A 25,434-nucleotide genomic window follows, 5' to 3' on the forward strand; every position below is an offset into this window, starting at 1 on the left:
CTAAGTGGATATTAAAAGCCCCGGTTATTTCATCAAACTCATGTTCTTACTGCTATCTCTTCAGATAAATGCCAGGAGTGCTCTGCACATTAATGAATAATTAAAGACGCACTCTCTGTGAGGGTGGAATGGCATGTTTGGTAGCTGCTAATGGGGCTCTCTGAGGGACTTCTTGAAGATTATTTATGGTTCAAGTCTTTTAATTTTCACAGATACAGAAAGGGAGGTTGTGAGCTTCTGGTAGCCCACTTTTTTTCCTCACAGGATTGCATCATATCATACCCAGCTTTTTTTTTTTTTTTTTTTTGGTTTGTTTTTCAGGGTTCTTTAATGTCCTACCTCCAACGGAGCCAGATGGTCGATAAAGCTTTGATTGGGATAATTGCCTCACTTGCTTTTCTCAAACATAGTATTTGGGATCTTTGTTGAAAGAAGAGCCCCTCAACATATTAGCCTGTTTTAAACCACCACCAGCAAAAACCAGAGTTCTTGGATTAAAAATTATTTCCCAACACATTTTGGTGGTAAAAAAGATCTATTTCTTTCCTATGTCATCTCTCCTCTTTCTAGGTAACATGTCTGAGAAATGAAAGTGCCGTGCCACTGAAATCTGAAAGGTGATGTGGTGTTGTGAATAAAAATGGTCCCCATAGGCTTGTATATTTGAATGCTTAGTCATTAGGGAGTGGCACTGCTTAGAAGAATTAGGAGCTGTGACCTTGTTGGAGGAAGTGTGTCACTGGGTAGGCTTTGAGGTTTCAGAAGCCTAAACCAGCCCCAGGGGTTTTTCTCTCTTCTTGCTGCCTGCAGATCTGGATATTGTACTCTCAGTTACTTCTCCAGTAACATGTCTGCCTACATGCCGCCATGTTCCCCACCATGATGACAATGGACTAAACCTACGAACTGTAAGCCAGCTCCAATTAAACGTTTTCCTTTACAAGAGTTGCCGTGATCATGGTGTCTCTTCACAGCAATAGAACACCGATTAAGACAGATGTCCATGGCAAACGTGATGGTCCTTTTTTTCTATGTGGGTACAGTTTGGAAAATACCAAAGGTGGCTTCAGAGAAGCTACTCTATATCTGTACTTTTTGACCAGAGAATTTTCCCAATAGAATTCCATAGAGAAAAACAGTGCAGTGTTCCAGGCCATAAGATAAGATGGGGAACCAGGGCACTTGGCAGGTTGCATTGCACATTCATCTCAAGAGAGTCTACCCATGTTAATCTTGTAGAGATGTAATGAGAAGAGTTGAGTTGCAAGTTATAAGTTTGGGTCAGGTTCACAACTTTTTGCCCAGAAGACTGACTTCTGATGACTCCTTATTAAACATCTCAGCCCTTGGTGGGAGGGAGTTATCATTCCCTGCTCCCACAGTGAAGCAAAGACATACTTCTAGCTTCCTTGGTGACTTCTTAACTAGTATGAATGGGAAGTACCTTCAGGTGGAATTATCAAGGATGAGAAAATTCTTTGACGCATCAAATCAGCCCAGTGAAGATTATTCATTTGTCAATAATCTCTTTCCACTTTCTCAAAAATAATTGTGCTTCTGCAGCAGTAGGAGGCTTTGAAACACATAATCCAGGCAAGAAGCTTAACACCAGAGGTTTGCATATTTTCTAATTCAGAGACTTGTCACTGAGGCCACCTTCTGAGTCTTTAGCACGGTGAAAGGCTAAGCAGGAATACAGAGCAGCTGGTCTTCCTGTGCTATTTCAGATCAAAGATGTGGACTATTGCAAGAGAAGTAAGTGGGAGAGGAAGGGGCCCAGGCAAGAGACAGACATCTGGCCTCTTGGATAAACTGACTAGGTAAAGTTTTCTTGATCTAGCACTGAGTGTAACAACTTGTCTGTCTTATGTAGGACTTCTATTGCCATGAAGAGATACCATGACCACAGCAACTCTTATCAAGGAAAACATTTAATTGTGGCTGGCTTACAGTTCACAGGGTTAGGTCCATTACTGTTATGGCAGGAAACATGGTGGCGTATAGGTAGACACGGTGCCAGAGAAGGAGCCAAGAGTTCTACATCTGGATTGGAAGGCGGCAGGAAGAGAGAGAGAGAGAGAGAGAGAGAGAGAGAGAGAGAGAGAGAGAGAGAGAGAGAGAGAGAGAGAGACTGAGACAGAGAGACAGAGACAGAGAGACAGAGAGACAGAGAGACAGACAGACACTGGGACTGGCTTGAGCATTTGAAACCTCAAAGCCCATCCCCAGTGACACACTTCTTCCAACAAGGCCATACCTCCTAATAGTGCCACTCCTTGATGACCAAGCATTCTAATATGAGTCTATGGGGGCCGTTCTTATTCAAACCACCACATTGTCACTCTGTAGAGCAGGGCCAGTGCCACTGTAACAAAGACATTTTCTTCTTAGAGAGTTTCTCCTCATGTTTGGTGTGAAACAAAAACAGATTGTCAGGGGACAGTTTCCTTGCAGAACAGCAGAAGCCTTCAAAACTAGGTTGAAAAGGGCACGAGGAGCACCAGGTTCAACGTCTTGAAATTGCTTATTCAGCCACAGACACGTGGTTAAGTGAGGAAGAGCATGAACTTGAGTCTCTGCTCTCTGAAACCTAGTTAGTCTGTCAGTTTTTAGTTAGTCATTTTATTGCCCTAAAGAAGTAGATTCATATTTAGAATTTACTACAACCAATTCATAACAAGTAATGCCCAAGAAGGTCTCAGAATGATTAAGTTAGTAGAGTCTGGCATCAAAATGCTGGAGTTTAAATCCAGGATGTAGTATAAATATATGAGATAGGCAAAATCCTTAACTCATTTGTTACTGACTTCATAGGTTTGTGGGGATTAATGAGTTAACAAGCATAAAACACTTGGAACGCGGCCTGGCAGCTTTTAAAGGCTGCCTAACCACAGCATCAAATACCATTGTTAATATAATTGATGCTTATTATAATAGAAAGGGAAAGTATTTATTACATTTATTCCTGCTCTGTGGGAACAAGAGTTAGGTCTGAATGTCATGCTTTTACTGTTGATTTGAATCCTGCCAGGAATACATTAGGCACTGGAGAGCTGGGGCACTCTAGGAAATTCTTGTTTCCATTCCTAGCTAATGCCTTACAGATCAGGAAATGGGCAACCACTTTCGAAGGTACTTTATTTCCACTTCTTAATCCGTGTGTGCTCAGGACTTGCTGGAGGCATCCCTGCTATGTTGAGTTTCATACAATTTGAGAGCGCTTGTTGCAGAGGTACTGCTTAAGTTTATAGACATGTAAGGACCTTCCTGAACATTCCCTCCCACCTCATATTTATCTTCTGTTGAAGTATGCACTCTTTGGGAGTCTTCTCTTCTGTGTCCAACTTTACTTCCTTCGTTACGGTCAGGTGACATCAATTTAAATTTTGTAGTGATTTGATAATAATCCTCAAATTTATTTCCAGGCTTGACTTAGTATATGAATTCTAGGCTAACTCCATCTTACCACTTAAAATTTTTTTTTTTAAGAAAAGTTTTAATTTTATATGTATGGGTATTTTGTTTTTACTTGCATGCCTGGTGCCTGGAAGGTGGAGTCAGATCTTCTGAACCTGGGGTTACAGAAGATTGTGAGCCATATGTGTGCTGGGAATTGAACCCAGGTCCTCTGGGGAGCATCCAGTACTTGGAACCACTGAAGTGTCTCTACAGCCCCTTCATGTTATCACTTAGAAGTTTTGATGAATTTTTCAAATGATCATAAGCAAACCCACTTCCTGTCACTCTCTCCCCCAAATAAGCGTCATCTCTACTTTTGCCCATTTCAGATAGTGCCGTCTCCATCCTCCCAATGGCCAGGCCCCAAGTTCTGCAGTCTTCTGACTCTCTTCTTACACTGATGCCCATCTTGTTAAGAAATCTCATGATTGCTATCTTTCAAAGTTATCCAGAATCTGACTCTCTTCCACCGTCTCCCCTTACCCTTGCCGGAGTCACGATCCTCTCATATGGATCATTATAAAGTCTTTTTTTTTTTTTTTTTTTTTTTTGTTTTTCGAGACAGGGTTTCTCTGTGTAGCTTTGCGCCTTTTCCTGGAACTCACTCTGTAGCCCAGGCTGGCCTCGAACTCACAGAGATTCGCCTGCCTCTGCCTCCCGAGTGCTGGGATTAAAGGCGTGCGCCACCACCGCCCGGCTCATTATAAAGTCTTAAGAGGTAGGTCGCTGGGATCCCACTTGTATTAGTTTTTCTGTCTCTAATAAAATACCCAAGAGGAACAACTTGAGGGAGGAAGCTTAAATTTTTGGATTCTGCCCATGGTCAGCTACTTTTGTTGCTCTTAAGCTACGGTGATGTCACACGTTATGACAGAGAACATGTGGTAGGAGTAAAGATTCTCACCTCATGGTGGCCAGGAAGGAGGAAGGAGGAGAAGAAGGAAGAGGTAGGGGGAGGAAGAGGAGGAGGAGGAGAAAGAAAAAAAAAAGAAGAGGAGAGAAAATGTATGGGCACAAATATACCCTTAAAAAAGCATGCTCCTGTGGCCCAATTTCTCCAACTGGGCACCTGCTCAAACCTCCTTCTGGCCTCCCTCTTCAGCACGTTAATCCACTGATGAAGTTTGCGCCCTCGTGGAACACCCAGTTCGCATTAATCCACTGACAAAGTTAACATCCTCACGAAACAATCAGCTCTTGACAGCTGCAGCAGCTGGGGGACCAAGACATCAACATGTGAGCTTCGGGGACAGTTTTGTTTCTAGACCGTAACAGAAGTCCTATTTTTCTTCAGTTTCTTTCTAGCCCAGCAATTGGAATGATGCTCCTAAAATGCGAGTTAGATCACATGCAGCCTCTCCTTTTGAAGTGGCTTAGAGAGCTGTACGATTTGACTGCCTCTGGCTGTTGTTGCTTGCCTTGGTCATGCCTGTCTCCAGTCCCCACCTTCCTTTGCTGCTGGCTGAAACTCTTTCCTTGTTTCTTTGCTTGGTTACTCGTTTATCTTTATGGGTAATGATGCTTGCACCCCATCTCTCCAGTGAGGCCCACTTGACTACCCTACCTCATATGACACTAGTTCCTCTCATGTTCTTGATCTTATTTCGTCCCCCAATAGGGTACTGCTTACATGTTAGTTCACCCATCCCTCAAAACCCTTGAGATCATGTGTATTTCTGAATTCAGGATTTTTAGGTTTTAGCAGAGAATACAGTACTTATATCATGTGTTATATCTCAACAAGTCTTGGATTCCAACATATTTTTGTGTGAATCTCTGTTTAGTTATATGTCATATTTATTGACTCACTGGAGGATAAACTCCCTGAGGGCAGAATTCAGGCTACTTAGTTGCCGTGTTTCAAGTGTTGAGGTCAGTCAGTGCCTGGCACATGATGGATGCTCCATGGTTACTTGATTGGATAAATTTGTCACATAACCCTTCCTTCCCTTTCTTCCACACTTAATGAACTGGTTATTATCTCTTTTATGTAAATGTTTCCATCTGGACTTTGCCTTCCCTGGATCATTAAATTCTGTCCCATTTCTAACTTCATTTTCATTAGCCAAGTCTTTCATAGTCTAGGGTGGTTCTCAACCTATGGGTCGCAACCCCTTTGGGGGGGGTCAAACTACCCTTTCTTTCTCAGGGGTCACCTAAGACCATAGGAAAGCACAGATATTTACATTATGATTCGTAACAGTAACACAATTACAGTTATGAAGTAGCCATGAAAATAATTTTATGGTTGGGGGTCACCACAACATGAGGAATTGTATTAAAGGATTGCAGCACTAGGAAGGTTGAGAACCACTGCTGTAGACTCTAGACCCAACCACTACCTCTTTGCTATCTCTTCTCACTGGAAAGGCAGTCCATGGTGCCCTTTCTTGGTCCATCACCATGGCAATTATTTGTATGCTAATACAACATTGTATCCAGTTCTGATTCATTTTTTAAAATTAATGCGTTATTAAAAAGTGTTGTCAGTTCATCAAAATTACAAGATCCTTTAGAATAGGGCCTATAATCACCATCACAGCTAGAAAAGTGTTAGTAAAGTTCTTATTCACAGTGCTACACTAAAATTTAACAAATTATATATTTTGGAGTTTTTGTACTAGATGCTTCCCCTAGAATGACTTATTAGATTCGGTCCTCACTCTGAAGATGTTTACTCACAGCTGAGAACAAAGAGAACAGAGGTGAAAATGAAGCTAGATTACTACATTTGAACGGACTGATTCCTTGACAGGAAGTATCAGGACTACGGGGAAATTCATCTAGCCTTGGAGGTCAAAGGATCCCTCAAAGGCACTGGCAAAAGACAGGAGCCATAAAAAATCAGGGTCACTCAAAGGAGATGCAGGGGGGACAATTTTGCAAGTAGAATTGTTTGCGTTTGTAAAGCCTTGGAGGTAAGGGGGTGGCGCATCATTGTACAAGGCTCCCATTTCGATAAACTACAGGCACTCTGGCGGTTGGTGTACAGGCTGCCAGAGAGGCAAATGGTACCGTGAAAGATGAAGTTAGGAGCGAAGGAGGAAAAAACCACGAAGGGTGTTGAACTTCATGTTAAAGAACTGAGGTGGACTAGAGAAGCGGTGACTTATTCAGAGACTGGAGCTAGGGTCTGTGGTACTCACAGTCTTCCCCTGGAAGGAGATCGACAGCTTCGGTGTGAAGAAAGGGCTGGAAACAGGCAGGGCAGTCTTTTCATTTCCTCAGTGTCTGTGGCAATATTTTCTTGAAAAATTCCTTAAGTGATGGACTCAATGTTCATATATTTGTAGAATGGGAAATAAATCTTGATGACTGTGCTGAGGGGAAGGTAAGCACGTGGTGATAGATTTATTGATTATAAAGTATTGGTTTTGGTTTTATGGTCTTTGAGGAACAGATTCTTCTAAAATATAGAATGAAAGGCAGATATATGTTCTGTAAAACAGGTAGGACATTGGCTGAGTCATGCCTCTGAGAGCAGGGCTGGGGACTTCAGAGGGTAGGGGAAGGACAGGTCAGAGATGCCACAGGGCGATTGACAGTGAAAAATGGGCTGTGAACTCTGCAAGAGCCCAGAGCCCAGCACGCCCTACACTCTCCTCTGATGAAAGCGACTCCATAGATGCTGAGAAATAAATCTGTCAGATGCCTTTGTCACTGGAAGACAATCTTGTTCACAAAAGTCCTTTCAGGAAGGTTGGTAATGAATAAGTCTGGTGAGAGGAATAATTTGTCAAACTAATTTAGGATAGTCTAAGGGGTCTCTAAAAAGTAGGAAACACTAGGGAATGGGAAACACCTCGTGGTGTTTAAAAAGCCCTTTCCTTAGGGACCAGGGCTTCCGTCTGCTTTTTTTTTTTTTTTTTTAAATTTTCTGGTTTGTTGGTTTTGTTTTGTTACACAGTTGAGCCTAATATTATTTTCAGTTATTTGGTTCCATTAATAACAGTCTATTCATTTCCCATTTAGAAAACGACGATGTGAGCACTGCATAGAAATTCTGGGCTTCACGGTTGATTAACCAGGGAAAATTGAATTGAGGAGCCAACGTTACCAGCAAAACCGGAAATGATCATCTGCGCAGGTGTGAAAGTCCAGCATCCTCAGAGGAGAGCCATCAAAATCAGGCTTCTCTAGCAGCAGTTTCTGCCTGGGTAATCCCTCTGAAGAACTCACAGTCCAAACCCAAATCCAACCCTTGGCCTAGACCACTAAGCAGGACAGAAGTTTTACTTTCAGTTTTTAAAAAACAACACGAAAGAAATGTCACTTAGCAATAAAGGAAGAGACACAACGCACCAGTTACCGAAAGGGAAGATTGTCATTACTCTGAATGGTATCTGTTCTCTTTTCCAATGATTCAAACATGGTTAGTTAGCAGGAGAAAATGGTAAAAAGCTGTATCTAATGTGATGGGTATCAGGCTGTGTGTTTCCGGGGGGGAATTCTTTCCCTCGTCATCATAATAATGACTGTACTTGTCAAAATATTATAAAGAAAGAAAAAGTAGAAAAACAGGAGAAGGAAAGAAAACGAAAGGGGGAAGAAAGAGACATAACATAGGAACTTGATCTTCTGGGCTGTGTTTTCATATGCAGGCATGACCATTGTGTCACACCAGTCCTGGACCCCCTTTTTGCCCCACTTTTCTGACATCTCTGATCTCCATGTCAACATTTCTGAGCTTAAACAGACACTGTAAGAACTAAATTTCAGAAATCAATAGAAAAGCTAAATTAAAAACTGCCCTGTGACTATCAGGGTAAGAAATGCCCTGAAAAATGCTGGAGAGATGGGTTAGTAGTTAAGAGAACTTGCTGCTTCTGAAGAAGGTCTGAGTTTAGTTCCCAGTGCCCACGGAGGGCAGCTCACAATGCCTGTAACCCCAGTTGCAGGGACATCAAATGACTCTGGCCTGTGTGGCCACCTGTTAAGCAAAACACAACCAACCAACCAACCAACCAACCAACCAACCAACCAACTAAACCCAAATCAAATCAAAATGGGTTGACAACTTAACCAAAAGATTGCAAACTATCAATCCGCTAGAAGAGAACACAGGTAGAAAATTCCATGACTGAGCAGAGATGTCTCAGATCTGATCTCTCAAACACCAGCAATGAAAGCAGAAACGAGGAAGTGGCGTTTGCTGAACAGTGACATCTACACAGCAAAGGAAACAATGAAGTGAAGAGGCAACCCAAACAGTGAGGAAGTATTTGCCATTCAGGGACTGGATAAGACACTAGTGTCCAAAATATTTAAGCAATAAGAAAACAAATATCTCTGGTTATAAAGGAGCAAATGATTTGAACAGTTGTTTTTCAAGACATACAGTTAATAGATGCATAAAAACACACATCTGTAATTACAAAGCTATAAAGTAAAACCAAAATTTCACCTTCCATCTACTTGACTAGATATCATAAAAAGTAGGAAACACTAAGGATTTTTGATAAAGCCTTAAGGAATCATTATCTTATATTTACCTAAATTATATATCATATATATTATATTTATCTTAGATGAAGTTATGCATGCCACTTGACCTGAAAGTGCTCCCCACAGGAGCCGCAGTGCTCCCCACAGGAGCCATAGACTAGGTAACAAAAGCCCCATGCCAAACATGAGAAACCTCTGTTTGAGCTGCTGGACCAAGCAGTTCAAGTGACTCCCCAAACAGAATGGTATATTGCTGTTGCCCTTGGTTACCTCTCAGAGATGGAAGGTTAAGTCTATATTGCAGAAGACGCCACACACTTCAGACACAGGACTCAGAAGATGGGAGCTGGATCTAACCTGAAAGCCTGTTTCCTGAGGTCTAGCTTTCATAGCACCAGAAGGTAATATGCAAGTTGCCAAGAAAGGAAAACAAGTTGTGACATTAAGGAGCCACATCAATGATGGCATAGCGAGATACCCCTAAAGGTGCAATCGTGGCATGTATATCTTGGTGGTAACCAATACCTGTCTAATTGGATTTAAGATCAGGAAATAAATCATGCCAAGTACTAGAAACCTAGCCAACTACCTAGGGCTAGCGAGGCCATTCATCTTAGAGGAGAGCCTACTACCGCCTCTTTTCTGAATCAGTATAAGTCTTGTATTCTAAAGCTTGTCCTTACATCCATAGAGAAGTGTAGCTCTTACCCCATATGGAGAAGCTTCTGTTTGAAGCAAATGGAGATAATTACAGAAAACCGCAACTGGTCGCAAAGCAGAGATCAACTGATCGTAGGGTGTGTCCAGTCCCAGTGGATACATCTACAACACAACTCCTGCACCTAAGGCTCAGAGAGCATCATGGAAAAAGGGGAAGAAAGATTGTAATAGTCAGAGGACCAGGAAGTGTGCTGTGAAAATGTATCTCCTAGATATGCCAGGGAATCTTCACCTATGATACCTCAACAGAATTTTTGCCTAAATAAGACCTGAACAAGTACAACACCATTTGGCATGCCAACATGGAGGGGGAATATCTCACAGAGCTCTACCTTTAGACAAAGAACTATTGGCCACTAGTGGCAGGGATGAACCCTTAATGGTTATTCCATGCAAAGTGGTCAACTCTGAAATTAGGTACACACAAGCAACCCTAAATGGATACATCACGTTGTATTTATGTGTTTATATATGTAACGATAATAATCAATGAAAAAGAGGCCATAAATTTGAAAGGCAGTGAGAGTATGGGAGATGTTGGAAGGAGGGGACATGGGACAGATTGGAGGAAGGGAAGAGGAAAGTGATGTGATTATATTTGAATTAAAATAAAGCAATAAAAAAGGAAAAAATCGGAACAATCTTGGGCTGGACAGAGTACTTACCAGTTAAGAATGATGTTCTTCCAGAAGATCTGAGTTTGATTCCAAGCACCCATGTAAGGAGGCTCACAACTGCCTGTAACTCTAGTTTCAGGGGATGTGATGCTCAGCTCCAGGGTATCTCATTCTTGCTTCTGGTATACACACGCAGACATGCAGACAAACACATGAAAAATAAATCTCTAAAGGGCAGAGAACCTAGGTTGGGTGCCCAGTGTTCACATGGTGGCTCACAACTGCCTATAACTCCAGTTCCAGGGTGTTTGACTCCCTCTCCTGGCCACTGGTAGCTTCATAACGTGTACACATCATGCACTCAGGTTCATACACATACGTATAAAAAAAAATAAAAAGAACATTCCACTGTAGCTTTTAAAGTCATGAACACATTTTGTTGTAAACTCTGTACCATCTAAAGCAGTTTATATTATTATTATTATTATTATTATTATTATTATTATTATTATTTTGTAAATGATTTCCCCCACTTTAGTCCTGGGAATTGAGCTTGGTACCCTGGATGTACTATGCATATAGACTAGGGAGAGACATTGTCAGCCAGGTTTTTTATTTTGTAACTCCATAGGATACATGTTAAGAGTGATATATTCACCTGGATACCAGACACTAAAGTGTTAAATCTATGTTTCCTCTATCCAAATTAACACAATCTAGAAGTAGTTGCAGAGAGAACAGTAACAGCAAGTGTCAGGACATTTAGTCTACACTTCTTTGTGTGTGTGTATGAGACAGGGTTTCACTATGTAACATCCTTGGCTGTCCTGGAATTAGCTCTGTAGTCCAGGCTGCCCTCAAACTCACAGAGATCCACCTGCTTCTGCTTCTCGAGTGCTGGGATTAAAGGCATGCACTACCACTGCCTGACTCCTTCAGGTACCTTTTCTTTTCTTTCAAAGTTTAGCCATCTCAGGATTGCATGAGGAATCCCAAAGTTATTCAGAGGCCTTGCTTTTTCTTCTTTTGCTGGAAAAGAGGGAGCTGTATCAGTTGGTTTTCACTAATGTTCTGCAGAGACAGATCTGCATTTCCTTTAAAACAGAGGTTCACAGGACGATTTATCAGTTTCCATCCATGAGAAGGTTCCTCTGTGGGTAATACTCTATATCAGTTGGAATTACTTCTGATGTGTGAGGGAAATAGTTAATAAGAACCAGGCAATCTTTTTTTTTTCCTAATCTGGGAAGTACTCAAGATCACCAGTTGAACGTTGCTTCAGTACATCAAAAGCATCATTGAATGTTTAAATCTGCTTGCCTTGTTCATCACAAGTCATGTTTCACTGGTAAATTGAAAAAATTGGGACTGGAGATTGACACTTGGTGGTGAAGTACTTATCCAGCCTTGAGTTGAATCAAGCCCAGCGTAGCAGCCAATAATTCTTACTAGGTGGACATCACCTTCTGCTCCCAATAACCAATGACATCCTCCTTACCCAGCATTCAGCCTACCATTTCCATAGCCATGCCCTCTGTATGTTTCTTTGGTTTCTGTTCATGTATAACTAGAGGTAGATTATTATTGTAACTCCATGGATAAGACACTCATTTTTTGCAGGCTCATTGACACATGTTTGAACAAAATCACTCCTTGGTTTGGCATTAAATTTTCCAATGCTCATTTGTAGAAAAGCTCTTTCTACCTCCGTACATATTATCAGGACAAAAATTCATTGAAATTAATGAATGATTTAGTGCTTGACCAAATGGTTCAGTAAGAAAAACTTGATGTTGATGTACTTTTTCTCTTGTTCCTCAGAGGGAGTGTAGACACTGGTGGAGGATAACATTGTCGTCCAGAGGGTCACCTAGCTCACTCCCTTCCAGATCTGTTTGCACAGCTGTCAAGGAGTTCTGTGACTCTAACTCAATGCTGCTATGGCACCACATTTCAGTGCCCACAATGACAATACACTTGTGATGCCAATCCAAGTGTTTATCTTCAGTCTTCCATTTAGGATGCTCTGACCATCACAAAATGATACTGTGCATTTTGTCTGAAAATGCATTTCTGGGTAACTGCCTAATGTTCCATGTGACTTTTCTTCTAAAGTCTACTTCAGATGATGTCCTAGACTTCTCTGGACTTACAGCATTCCTCAGCCAGATGTTCAACAGCAAATATTTTCTCAGCTGGGAAGAGAAAAGGGGAAAAGTGATACTTGTCAGCAGTGGTGGGAATTATCAGTATCAGGGAACACTTATTTTTTGTTTTTGAATGGGAGACTGGCAGAAATATTTGAAATATGAAGCCCAGTCGTCTCCTTAATATACTTTAATAAACTCCAGCTCTGGAGCAGTGAAGGAAAACCGATACTGGAGACTCCAGAGTGTGCAAAAATATGGAACCTATTCAGAATTTATTACTATTCACTCTGCTCTCAATCATAGGTCTCCTCAGCCTGTATGTGATAAATGAACCTTCTGGGTATGTTTACATCAACATTTATGAGTTCCTAGAATAAATGACCAGAGGTTTTTGGAGAGGCATTCCCTAGAGGGCTCAAAGGTAGCTAAAATATTTTTGGCTCAGAATATTCCTTAAATTAACTTTGAAGCTAGGGAATTTAATTGAATACGAAAACTCACTTAGGAATAAAAATCTGAAGATACTTTGGGCATTGCATTATGGGGCCCTAAGCCAAGTATTTCAAAAGTATTTTACTTCAAATGAAATTTTCATTCGTTTAGTTGGTTAATTAAATACGATTTTTCCCCTTGAATTTTGCCGAGAGGAAAGAACTCTGATACATACTATTAAAAAGAATACTAAATATGTTGGAACACAAGGGGTCATTGGTTTTGGGCAACTTTGTAACAGCTTTTTTAAAAAAAAAATTAAGGGAAAAGTGTATTCTTCCCTCGATCTGTTCTTTCCTCTGCTTTTCTTTGAAGCTGTTAGGGTTCCTGCATGGTTCCCAACCCTAATGAAGTCAGTTAAAAGTGCAATCTACTTGGTTGTTTGCTCTGCAGGTTCTTAGACTCTGGGGAGCCCTCAAGGAAGATCCTGCAGAGGAAGACCCTTTAAGCTGCAGTATCTGTTGATTCAGACTTATTTTGCACCCCTACCCCTGATTATTGACATGGGATTAGCCTATGGAAAAGCCTCCTCTTTCATGTCATGGTTTGATTCTAATTTAAAACTGGTTTATTTCTGGTACCATGAAAGCTAGTCCTTAGGGACGGGTTTTTGAGTCAGTTCCAGCTCAGGGGCCTCTGGGACCTGTGTCTGAATTGCATGGTGTCTTTAGTAATAGGGACTTACCTTCCATGGGGCAAGTGGTAGGGTGGAGGGGCCAACAGAAATAGCAATAGTCTATAATGTTTTGGGAGTATCTTAGACAAGCCTGGCCAACAACTCAAAAGAGCTCGTCTTATGCCTGGTGTTGAGTTTTCGTTACATGGTCTTTGGATATTGGGAGAATACTGTCAGCCTAGATGGGAAATTTTCATTTAAGCTATTTATGTGTATTTATACACAGACTTACATGTATTCTAGATAGACAATTAATACGATGGTTGCTTACGACTTTTTTTCAGCCATTCTCTTATTTTACTCTCCTCTCTCCTTCTGTATTGATCTCCTTCCTCCTCCCTAATTAGAGACCCCTAGGTCCCCACCCTCCACTTCTTTCTTGTGCCCTGCTCTTCCTCTCTCTACTGTGCTGTGGATGATTGATTGATAAATAAAACACTGATTGGCCATTAGCCAGGCAGGAAGTATAAGTGGGACTAGCAGAGAGGAGAATTGAAAGGACAGGAAGGCAGAGAGGAGGAGCATCATGTAAAGGCAGCAGGTAAAGCCACAGAACTCGTGGTGACATATAGATTAACAGAAATGGGCTGAGTATGAGAGTAAGAGCTAGACAATGGTAGGCCTGAGCTAATGGCCGAGCAGTTTAAATAATATAAGCATCTGTATGTTTATTTTATAAGTGGGCTCTGGGACTACCGGGGCTTGGTGGGACCCAGAGAGAAAAACTCTAGCTATACTACTGTTTCCCAAGTCCTTTCCCCTGGCAATGTTCCCCTTTGACCTTCCTGTTTTATTCTGTTACTCTAGGCTATGTACTCAAATGAGAGAGAACATGAGACACGAGACCCTCCAATGAGAGAGAACAAGTGATGTTTGTCTTTCTGGGTCTGGGTTACTTTACTCAATATGATTTTTTTCTAGTTGTATACATTTACCTGAAATTTTTATAATTTCATTTTTCTTGACAGATGACTACTGGTCCATAGTGTATATGGACCATGTTTTCAATTATCCAGTCACCACTAAAGGCCAGAAGGTACTACGCAAGCTCCAGAGGACGGAAGCAGCCATTTACTCTACCCGGCTATGATGCCTATGAACCACAGCAACCAGCATGGCACAATACCCTAAGGCTGTGGTAGTAGCATGCACACCTTCACAGGAAGTGACAGTTCTCTAATTATATTTAAGACCTCTTCAGCAAGAGGGAAACCATACTTGGTACTGTGCTGTGGGATGTTCTGTATGTTAAATGTGTTGCTCTGATTAGCTAATAAATAAAACACTGATTGGCCAGTAGCCAGGCAGGAAGTATAGGTGGGACAAGGAGAGAGGATAATTCTGGGAAGTGGAAGGCTGAGGAGAGACGATGCCAGCCACTGCCATGAGAAAATGTTAAGATACTGATAAGCCACAAGGCATGTGGCAACTTATAGATTAATAGAAATGGGTTAATTTAAGATATAAGAACAGTTAGCAAGAAGCCTGCCACGGCCATACAGTTTGTAAGCAATACAAATCTCTGTGTGTTTACTTGGTTAGGTCTGGGTGGCTGTGGGACTGGCGGGTGAGAGAGATTTGTCCTGACTGTGGGCCAGGTGGAAAACTCTAGCTACAGTACTGGAAACCTAGCCATCAACCCAGGGATAGTGAAGTTGTGGATATTGGAAGAGAACCTGTGTCAGCCACTTTCCTAACCCAGCACAATCCCTAACTACATTCTAAACATTGGGCCTTATACTCACAGAGAAGTGCAATTCTCATCCCTCATCAAGGAAAGTTCTCTTTGCAACAGACAGAGACCATTACAGAAAAATCACAACTAATCAAAATTCAGAGTTGTGGAGCCTACTCCCAATGGCTACAACATCTACCACAATACAACTCCTGTAGCTAAAGCTCAGAGATAATTGTGGAAAATGAGGCAGAAAAAATTTTAAGAACCAGAGGAACAGGCCTGGTTTCATAGCACTTTGATGCCACTGTTTAGTGGGAAGGCTATAAGAATAATTGGTATACAGATATAAAACATTTATGTATTCCACTAACCTGGAGCCTATCCCTAATTAGAGCTATTTTCCACTTCCCACAAACCATTTCCTAAGCACCTTCCATCTCCCAGACAATTGGCCCAACTGTATGGAGTCGGAAGTGTAGTGTCCAGCCAGGTGAACTCTTCACACTTCTGTTCCTGGAACCAGACAGGCTAAAACGAAGGACTTGTTGAAGGAGAATTGTGGAGGATTTAACCACACTCATCTCAGACTAAAGTAGTAAACTTAGAAAAGCATTTTAAGTGAGGGCTATTATATTGCCTATCAGAAATTGTGAACATTCTGGATTATTTAAGGCGATGGAAGCTGGCAATGTAGATTCATAAACTCATCAAAGTATTCAGAGCCTTTGCAGATATAGTATACAGTAATATAGCATATAACATGTATGATACAAAATAGAGCTACAAGCTATTATTTTCTGGAAACTTCCTAGACCTAACTGATCAACTAACAGTCAACTATAAAACCATCAAATTACCAGCATCACTTAGGTATATTAAAAACGCTTCTTCATTATTCATTCTCACTTCCTTCTCAAGAGTTTCAATCTCAAGATTGAAAAATATTGAAGAGTATATTTGAAAAAGACCTGGATCGCTCTGAAGATAAATAAAAATTTAAACTTAAAATTTGCTTTTTTGTGCTGGGCATGGTGGTGCATGCCATTAATCCCAGCACCCAGGAGGTAGAGGCAGAGGCAGGTGGATCTCTGTGAGCTTGAGGCCAGCCTGGTCTACAAAGTGAGTTCCAGGACAGTCAGGAATACATACAGAGCCCCTGTCTCAACACACACACACACACACACACACACACACACACACACACACAAACAAGGAAGGAAGAAAGAAAGAAAAATAAAAAAACAGCCAACCCAAACCCATTTGAAGTATTTAATAATTTTGTATGTGCATTAGAGTGGTAAGTATGTATCCGTACAGTGCATGTGTGGAGGGCAGAGAACAACTTTCAGGAGGCAGTTCTCTCCTTTCACAGGGGGTTCCAGAAACCAGACTCAGGATTGTGCAGGAGGTGCTTTAACCCATGACCCATCTCATGGGCTCAACAGAAAACAATTCGGATCTCCTCACTCATGCCGCTCCTTAGCCTTGTTGGCTTGTTTGGTACCTCAGCTCTTTCGAGATGACGTGACTAGGGGAATGCTTTGCATGTACACAGATACCAGGGCCAGCTACTTTAAAACTAAACCATCAGTTTGTAGTTACATAATTTTCTTTTTTGCATTTTAAAAATAATCTTTTTAGTTAGCTTGCAAAATAATGGCTTTCATCTGACATTTTTCAGACATGCATATTATTGCAATTTGCTTGATCTTCCTCCACCCTCCTTGCTTCCTGGTGACCAGTTTCTTTTCCCTAATAGTCCTCTTTATGCTCTCATGCCACACATCTACAGTCTAAATTATATGATGTATAATTTTCAATAAATATATAATACATATCAAATAATAACATGCATGTATCTCATATATGTTATTATCTAATATATAATATATATGTAATATTTATTAGAAATATATGCATGTTATTATATATTTGTGTGTGTCCATATATTCAAATTTAGATATTTGCATATGACAGAAAATGTGCAATATTTGTCTTTTTGAGTCTGGATGACTTCACTTGGCATGATTTCTAGTTCTTTGCATTTTCTTGCAGATGACATAGTTTAATTTTTCTGTGGCTGAATAAAACTAACTCATGCAAGTGAAAGAGCCATAAAAAGTTACATATACATTAAGTGGGAAGCCCACTTCCAGAGTTATGAATACACTTCAATTTAGAAGTAGCTGGAAAAATCTTCCACAAAGGATCACATTTACACCCAGAAAAGAAAAGTTTTTCTCAACTAAAGAAAAGTGTTGATGGTTATCCACCATGTTGATTATCCAAAAACCATGATGATTACCCAACATGCAGACTAGAAGAGTTCTTGGAGACAAGTCATCCAATGATAGAACTTTAATTGATCTTTCATCTACTTATTAAAATCTTTGTTTTTAGGGAGCAAAAAATATTCATTTACCATGTCCATAGATAATCACTGAATTTTTTTTTGTGTTTTAAAATATTTGTATAAGGTATTCATATCTGTATCTCCTCTCTCTCTCTCTCTCTCTCTCTCTCTCTCTCTCTCTCCTCTCTCTCTCTCTCTCTCTCTCCATATATGTGTGTGTGTGTGTGTGTGTGTGTGTGTGTGTGTGTGTGTAAAGTCTTAATAATTGTCTGTTTTTCTCTCTAGGTTCACATTTGCTGTAGAAAATGATATTGTAGCAGAAGGACTCCCATCTATATGTTGTTTATGATAAGCACCCTGTACTTGATACATGTAGCACTTATGCTTACGAGAGCAGTAAGGCAAGGGTTAAAGCCAGCTTCCATGTCTGTGGGTGCAACATCCTTGGATTCAACTAACGGTTGGGCTGAAAATATTTGGAAAGTTTGTTATGTCAATTTCAACAGGCACAGATCCTCTGTCATTATTCTCCAACAACATAGATAACAATTTACATATCATTTCCACTGCCAGGGTTACTATAAGTAATCAAGACTTGCTTTTAAGCTTATGGAAGTGTGTGTCTGCATGATATGTAACCATTGTGCCATTTTATATAAGGAGCTCAGAAGGGAAAGGGATCTTGAAATCCCTGAGGAAACTCAGGTATGCCTGTGTATTATTTGACATTTTATAAGGGATATTGAGATCCCTGAGGAAACTCAGGTATGCCTGTGTATTATTTGATATTTTAGTTTTGAGGAAAGGGAAGTACACAGAGTTTGAGTAATTTTCCAACTACCATATAGTAGAAGCCAAATTCTAACCTTGCAGGTGGTCTCTTTTGACAGCCATGGAGGGCTGACCATTAGGATGAGATGATGGGAGAAAGCATGTATGTAAATAAGGAGCTGAAATTTCCTGAAATTGCCCTTTGCATTTCTGTTTTAACATAAACTTTGAACTGAGGGACACTGATAGAGAAATCTTCAGGCTTTGGAAGACATGCTGTTGAACAGTCAGTATCTGAATAGCTAACCGAGGTGTATACATCAGGCTGGGCTTTACTGCAGATTTTATTCCTTAGTCACGATAGAGTAAAGGGGAAAATTCACAAATATCTGAGATTCTTTTTTTTGACTGAGGAAGATTTCATTTTTATTTTCTTAGTAAAATTCTTCTGAGTATTTCAGATCTGGAAAAAAGAATCATTTCAAATGACCCCTTACAAAAGTCTGCTAATCAAGTTTCTAAAATGATGAAATGAACACAAAACAAACTTTATTTTTTTTCGGATTAATTTAACAACTTGTCTGTTTTTGATAAACAATCCATTTTATTTCAATCTGTGTATTTTGAGACAAGAAGAATCTCAGGCCCTTCTGCAGAGATTGCTATTTTAAGACAGTCTTCAGAGCTTTTGTGCTCAGCCATGCCTAGCTAACACAAAGTTCTCTCCCTGGGAGTTGGACATCTTGATCACTCAGGCTTCCACTGAAGAATATTTGAAGTGACCACAGCCCAGAGTCATAATTAGGAAACTTTATTGCGATCCTGATGTCCTCCTTGTTCCGTGACACACCAGAGAAATAGCTCTATATTTTGATATCATGTGATCAGCACCGAATCGCTTTCTCTGGAACTCTCGACTCTTTTCTATTAAATTACTGTAAGTGATCTACAAGGTGCCCGGCTTAGGTTTGTCTTTTACATCTCCCCCATGATTGCCTTTCCATTTTCTACAGCCAACTTCTCCTAAGTCAAAGAAAATCCCCTCTCAAAATGCCAAATTCCCTTTCAATTCACATCCAGTTTAATGGAACAGGGAGGGAAGTATCAGTTCTACAGTCATTCTGGACTCTGGGTAGCATGGCAGCCCAGCACTCTCCAAGTGATGGAAACCTCCAGGCTGACGATTTCAGACACAGAGAAATCTACTCATTCGGAGGCTGCTGTAGGGTAGCTGGCCTGCAGAGTTAAGCAATAGCATAAGGGCCATGCTTAAGCAATGTCTGAGTTAAATAAAAAAAAAAAAAGGAGTAATGAAAGAGGACGGAGACCATCTGCTTGGTCTCTGTTGCAAGAAACTTTCTCTCCCTCGTGACCCTCAGACTGTCTACTTCTGGAAGCATCCCTTTGAACAGCGAAGGCTGGTGTAAAGCATAGACAATGGTAACGTGGGGGATAAAGTAATGAGAATGGAAGCCTTGTCTCTTCAGGGGGAAATGCAGTCTGTCTAAGATACTGAGTTTAGGCTGTGCTTTGGGTATGTATCGAGACATCTGGCCTAATCAGCTCTCGGTTAAGTCTCCGGTTCCTTCCAACGAGACTTTCTGTATCCTCAATAAATGGCTTTCCACATTCCCAGTCTCACACAGTTCCTAGCACACAGTTGGTTCAGTAAATGACTTTTGAAAGATGTCTAATCTGTTAAGATATGTCAGGAGATTTGGAAAAGCTTTGATATTCTCTTAGATCTTTTTTTTTCCTTTATGGAAAATTTCCAAAAATCTGCAGTTTATATAGAATTTGGAAGGAAACTTTACTTTTATGCCTTCTACTATGAAATATTAAAACATGAAAGGAGATAGACAATAATACAAAGACTGCCCACATAACCACAGATAAGATTTAAAACACTAACCTTCAGCCATGTTTTTTTTTCTTTTAAATTAACTGTTATTGATTCTTTGTGGATTTCACCTCATGCATTCTGATTCTACTTATCTCCAGTCATCTCGAATCTGCCCTCTGCCCTTGCAATGCCCCCTCCCCCCAATCGAAACCAAATTTAAAAGAAAAACCAAAAACCAAACAAAACAAAGAAACAAGACAAAACAAAAAGGAAGAATTTTGTCATGGAAGCTGTAGTGTGGTCCATTGAGTCACATCGTTTACCCTTTAGTCCATTCATCTTTACTTGCAAGTGTTCATTGACAGGAGTCTGGCTTGAGGCCTCTAGGTTCTGCTATACCACTGATTAAGGGCTCTCACTGGGGCTCTACTTGGATGTCCTGTGTTATGGAGACCCTGCTGTTTTGAATCTGTAGGTTTGTTCCCTTCATATGCCCCAACATTAGGTGGATGTTGGGGTGGACCAACTCATAGCCCTGGTTCTGGGTCTGGGTGGTTGTTGGCTTGGTCAGCCTGCTAGTTTTCCCTCATTGTGACTACCCTGGTGAGCTCTCCGCACCACCTTGATTAGCTCACCCAATGCAGCCTGCAGCAAGGAGCGGGCCAACTCTCCTGCTCCCAGGTCCTCAGGGTCGGCTCACATGCATCCCCGACTACAGGGTCAGCTCTAGTGTGCTGCCCAAGTGAGGTGAGTGGTGGGGCCATCTTTCCCGAGTATGGTGTCAAGCTCTTTCCTGAGGGGTAGGGCCAGCTTACATGCTGTAGTATCCAATGAGCGGCAGGACCAGCCAATGACCCCTGTGCTAACATGGGCTATGGGTATCACCATAGACCCCAGCTGCAGCAGGACCACAGACCCAGACATGGCCCTCAAAGCAGGTTTGACCTGGACTCCACCAAGGCCCTGGTGGCACCACAGGCCATCTAGATCAGCACAACCCCAGCAACAGCATGGCTCCAGCCACCAACAGGGTCCTAGCTGCCTGACCAGACCCTGGGCATCTGCAGAGCCCTCAGTAGCAATAGGAGCAATGGACACCACCCGAGACCCCAACTGCCGCAGGGCCACAAAACCAGACATGGCCCCAAGCAGCAGCCCGTGCCTAAATATCTCCATGGATCCAGGAGGCAGCACCGGCCACCTAGATCATCATGGCCCTGCATATGACATGGTCCTGGAACACCTACATGGTCTGAGGTAACCAACCAGACCCTGGTCATCTGCATAGCCATCAGTGGCAACAGAAGCCCCAGACATCAACTCAGACCCTGGTTGCTGTAGAGCCACAGACCCAGACATGGCCCTCAGCAGCAACCCTAGCCCAGATGATACCACGGCCCTGGGTGACAGACTAGGTCACTCAGATCTGGATGTCTCTGGTGGCAACATGGCCCTCAGACACCCTCATGCCCACAGGCTATGTCCCAGACCCTGGGCTTCCATGTGGCCTTTGGTGACAACATAGGCCATGGACATCAGTACAGATCCTGGCTGTGGTAGGACCAAGGACCCAGACATAGTCCTAGGCAGTACCCTGGGTCACATGACACTATGGTCCCAAGTGGCTGCACAGGCCACCTGGACTGCCATGGTCCCCACAGTGGTAAGGCCCTTGGATACCAATGTGGTCCTAGGTGGTGGCCCAGACCACAGGCCCCTGCACATCCTCCAGTGGTGACAGAAGTCACAGACATCAACACAGGCCTCCTTGGCTGCTTCAGGGCCATATACCAAGACCTGGTCCTTGGTTGTGGCCCAGGCCCAGACATCTCTCTGGACTCAGGTGGCCAGCTGGCCATTCACGTTAGGCATTTTCTCAGCAGCCCCACCTCTCCAGATCTGCTTCTCTCCCCAGCGGGTGAACCATTCTGTCTCTACATCTCTTCCACTTCCCCACCCTGTTCTCTCTCACCACAGTGGGTGTCCAGCACCAGGGCTGTTGGTTGGGTTACAGGTGGCGCCTGGTTGGGTACTGCCCACCCGAGCCACAGGGAACGGTGCGGGGCTGGAGTTTCTAAATCTCAGGCAGCACTTGGTATGATGGTACCCGACCGTCCAGCGACAGAGGCACCCAGAGAGCTCCTGGTTGATTTGCCTCCCTGGATCTAAAAGCTGGGGAGGGTACCATCTGTTTTCTCTGCCGATTCAGGTCCAATGGGGTCTGTGGCTTCTGGTTGATTATCTCAGCCATTTTTTTTTAAAGATATCTTTTGTTGTGTGTTGTGTGGCAGATTTATATCAGCTACACAGTCCATCATCCAGGGAAGCCAAGGCAGGATCTCGACTCAGGAATCTAGAGGCAGGAACCGAAGCAGAGACCAGGGAGGCACACTGCTTCCTGGTTTGCTTAGCTTGTTTTCCTGATACAACCCAGGACCACCTGCCCAGGGATGGCAGCACCCACAGTGGGCTGGCCCCATGTGTGTTCATCCTGAATCAAGAAGATGCCCCTCAGATGTGTACATGGGCCAGTTCAATAGAGACATTGCTATGACTGGGGTTTCCTCTTCTTAGGTGATGAGCTGGTGTCATGTGCTTGGAACTGAACAAGTGCTCCTAACTGCTCAGCCATCTGTCCAGTTCTGTAGTTTGATGATTTTAAACAATATTTAAGTTAATATTTAAGCTGCAGAAAAATCAGATTAATTCTATTTTTTTTAACTTTTACCATAAGATGTCTTTTTAAAATAAAGCAGTGCTTGCAGATAGTTAAAATTTCTACTCCTTAGGTTTGCTGTTTCCTTCTTAGAGGGTTCATAGGTCAGAGGTCACCAGTATGTACTTATCATGTGTATTGTATATATTTTACCACTTCATGTTTGGATTTCCTTTTGCCTATTCATTTAGCTAAAGGCCATTGCTTCCCCATCTTTGATAAAGTTTTTTTGCTTCCTAAATACTCTTACCATCTGTGACGGACTATTATTTTACCAAAACACAATAAAAGCAGATGATTAGAAAAGTATGATAAAATGTAGCTGTGACAAGCACAAATCCCACTTTTGATGATTATGTGGAATAGATAAAAATTACTGTATCTGGTTCTATAAAATGTTTCTAGAAGATTCCTCTCGATTTTAATTCTCACCTTGACAGCAGGTTGCTACTAATCTCTCAGCTAGTACTGGTCACAGAATGTACTTTGAGTTAGATTGATTTGTATCATCTTTCACCACCATTTATTACTTCACTGCCCAGAATTATAACATTGATTTATCAGTGCCTGCTTTGGGAAGTATTTACTCATAGGCTTTGTTACCTCCAAAGATGTTGCAGTGAATGTTGTTACCTAGGACCAAGCATGAAGCTGTTAGCCACAGTGTGATTTCTGAGTCAAAAGAGATTTTCAACTTCTTCCTTGGTGGTCTTCATTTGTATATTTTTCTTCTGTTGACCTAAAAGGACTTTGGAAGACAAAATATTCCTTGTACTGCTAATGCGTATATAAATAGGTATGCATAAACAAATAAGAAATTTGACTATGGTACCACTACCCATAGATATAATCACGTGTAGTCACAGGTATATCTGTATGTAAGAGGTAAGTTGACATTCATGTTTTCTAGCTCTGTCCTCAGAGAGGGCCAAGAAACAATGGGATTCTGGAAACAACATGTATACCTAGTGTAGATCTTGAGGTTGAATCCCATTCTCTAATAAAAATCTCTGATCTCTGAAGAAAGGGATGAATTGAGGGTGAGTCAGGGAAGTATAAGAGTAATGTAGACAATCTGCAGGATTAGAAATCAAGGAAATGCTCCAGACAACGTGTCAAAATGAAGCAGCAGCTAACTTGCAAAGCTCCTAACAGCTAAAGAGGGACAATATGAGGAAGGAAGGAAGGAAATAAATAGTGTAGTATCAGATTATACCTCAGAATGTAAAATAAATACAGATGAGTTCATACTAATATAAACAGTCAAGTAAATGAATGAGGAAGAGTAGATAAATATCTAGATTGAAAATTGTACTTTGTCTAGGCATAAATGCTTTGAGGAAGACAGCACAATTGCCAGACTCTTAAGTGAAGGATGTGTGTAGAGGTTTCCTTCCAAAGGGACAATATGGGCAGTATTGGGGGATGGGGGAATGATTTGACCGTAGAGAAATCGAGAAATCTGAAAACCACTCCCACAGCTAGGTGATTGTATTAGTCAGGATTTTCTAGAGGAACAGAATTGGCAGAATTTTATATATATGGGGTTTATTAAAGTGGCTTACAGGCTACGGTCCAACAATGGCTGTCTCCTGACAGAAAGTTCAATAATCAAGCAATTGTTCAGAATCCTGAAGAAGCATGCTCTAATGCCAGTGAAGGAAAGGGTTTGCCAGCGAGAGTGAGGGTAGGAAGACAAGGAGCAAAAGTGTCTTTCTTCCTTTCCTTTCTATAGGCTCAAAGAGGAAGATGTAGCCCAGCTTCCCTGGTGGGTGTTCCCAATGCAGATGATCTGAGATTAAAGATGGCTCTTTCTACAGCAACTGAGAAATTCAGTGAAATCTCTCACAGGTGTGCCCTGGGCTTGCACTTTCAGATATAGTCATGTTGACAGCCAATAGCCTTCACAGTGGTTAAGTGTGAAATCCTTGGTGATGACGTGTCGAGAGCCTAGGTCCTTGGTGTGAGAGGCTTATATTCTCATCCCACAAAAAAACATAGCCACAGTCTAACCACTAGAACAAGAAAAATCAGGAAAAGCCAATGTGAGGGACATTCTAAAAATGCATGACCTGTAATCCTCAAAGAAATGGGGGTCATAGAAAGCAAGGAAACGTAGACAAACTAACTGTCTCCAGTTAGAGGAGCTAGAGAAGACACAATGACTGAATGTAATGTGTTGTCCCAGGTGAGATAATGGTGCAGAAGATGCACACTAAGTATCTCCAAATGAAACACAAATGAACTGTGGAATTTAGCCAATAACAGTGTGTGGTCATTGGCTCATTATTTCTGACAGCTGGACCATAGGCATGGAGAATGATATAATAGAAGCAAGACGAACTGTCAGTATATATAAAATTATTGTAAAATAAAATACTTATAAAAGCTTTTTAGGGAATAAGGCCAAGGGCATGGGTATTTATATAAACCTGCATGACCCAAAGCAAAACCATTGGCAATATATGTAAAGAGTTATTTGGGGACTTTCTATTATGAACCATACTATTAACT

At 41.6% G+C, this 25,434-nt stretch overlaps 1 long non-coding RNA gene across 1 annotated transcript in view; it reads left to right on the forward strand.

Annotated features, from left to right (window-relative positions):
* The window catches only part of LOC131918439 (uncharacterized), a 74,743-nt gene extending 49,978 nt beyond the window's left edge, over positions 1-24,765 (forward strand). The window contains exons 2-3 of the long non-coding RNA XR_009380976.1: positions 14,528-14,595; positions 24,656-24,765. This is a non-coding gene — a long non-coding RNA (uncharacterized LOC131918439). The remainder of the gene's footprint in view (positions 1-14,527; positions 14,596-24,655) is intronic.
* Positions 24,766-25,434: the final 669 nt, after the last annotated feature.

The sequence above is a fragment of the Peromyscus eremicus genome, chromosome 8b (genome assembly GCF_949786415.1).
Source record: "Peromyscus eremicus chromosome 8b, PerEre_H2_v1, whole genome shotgun sequence".
Lineage (NCBI taxonomy): Eukaryota > Metazoa > Chordata > Mammalia > Rodentia > Cricetidae > Peromyscus > Peromyscus eremicus.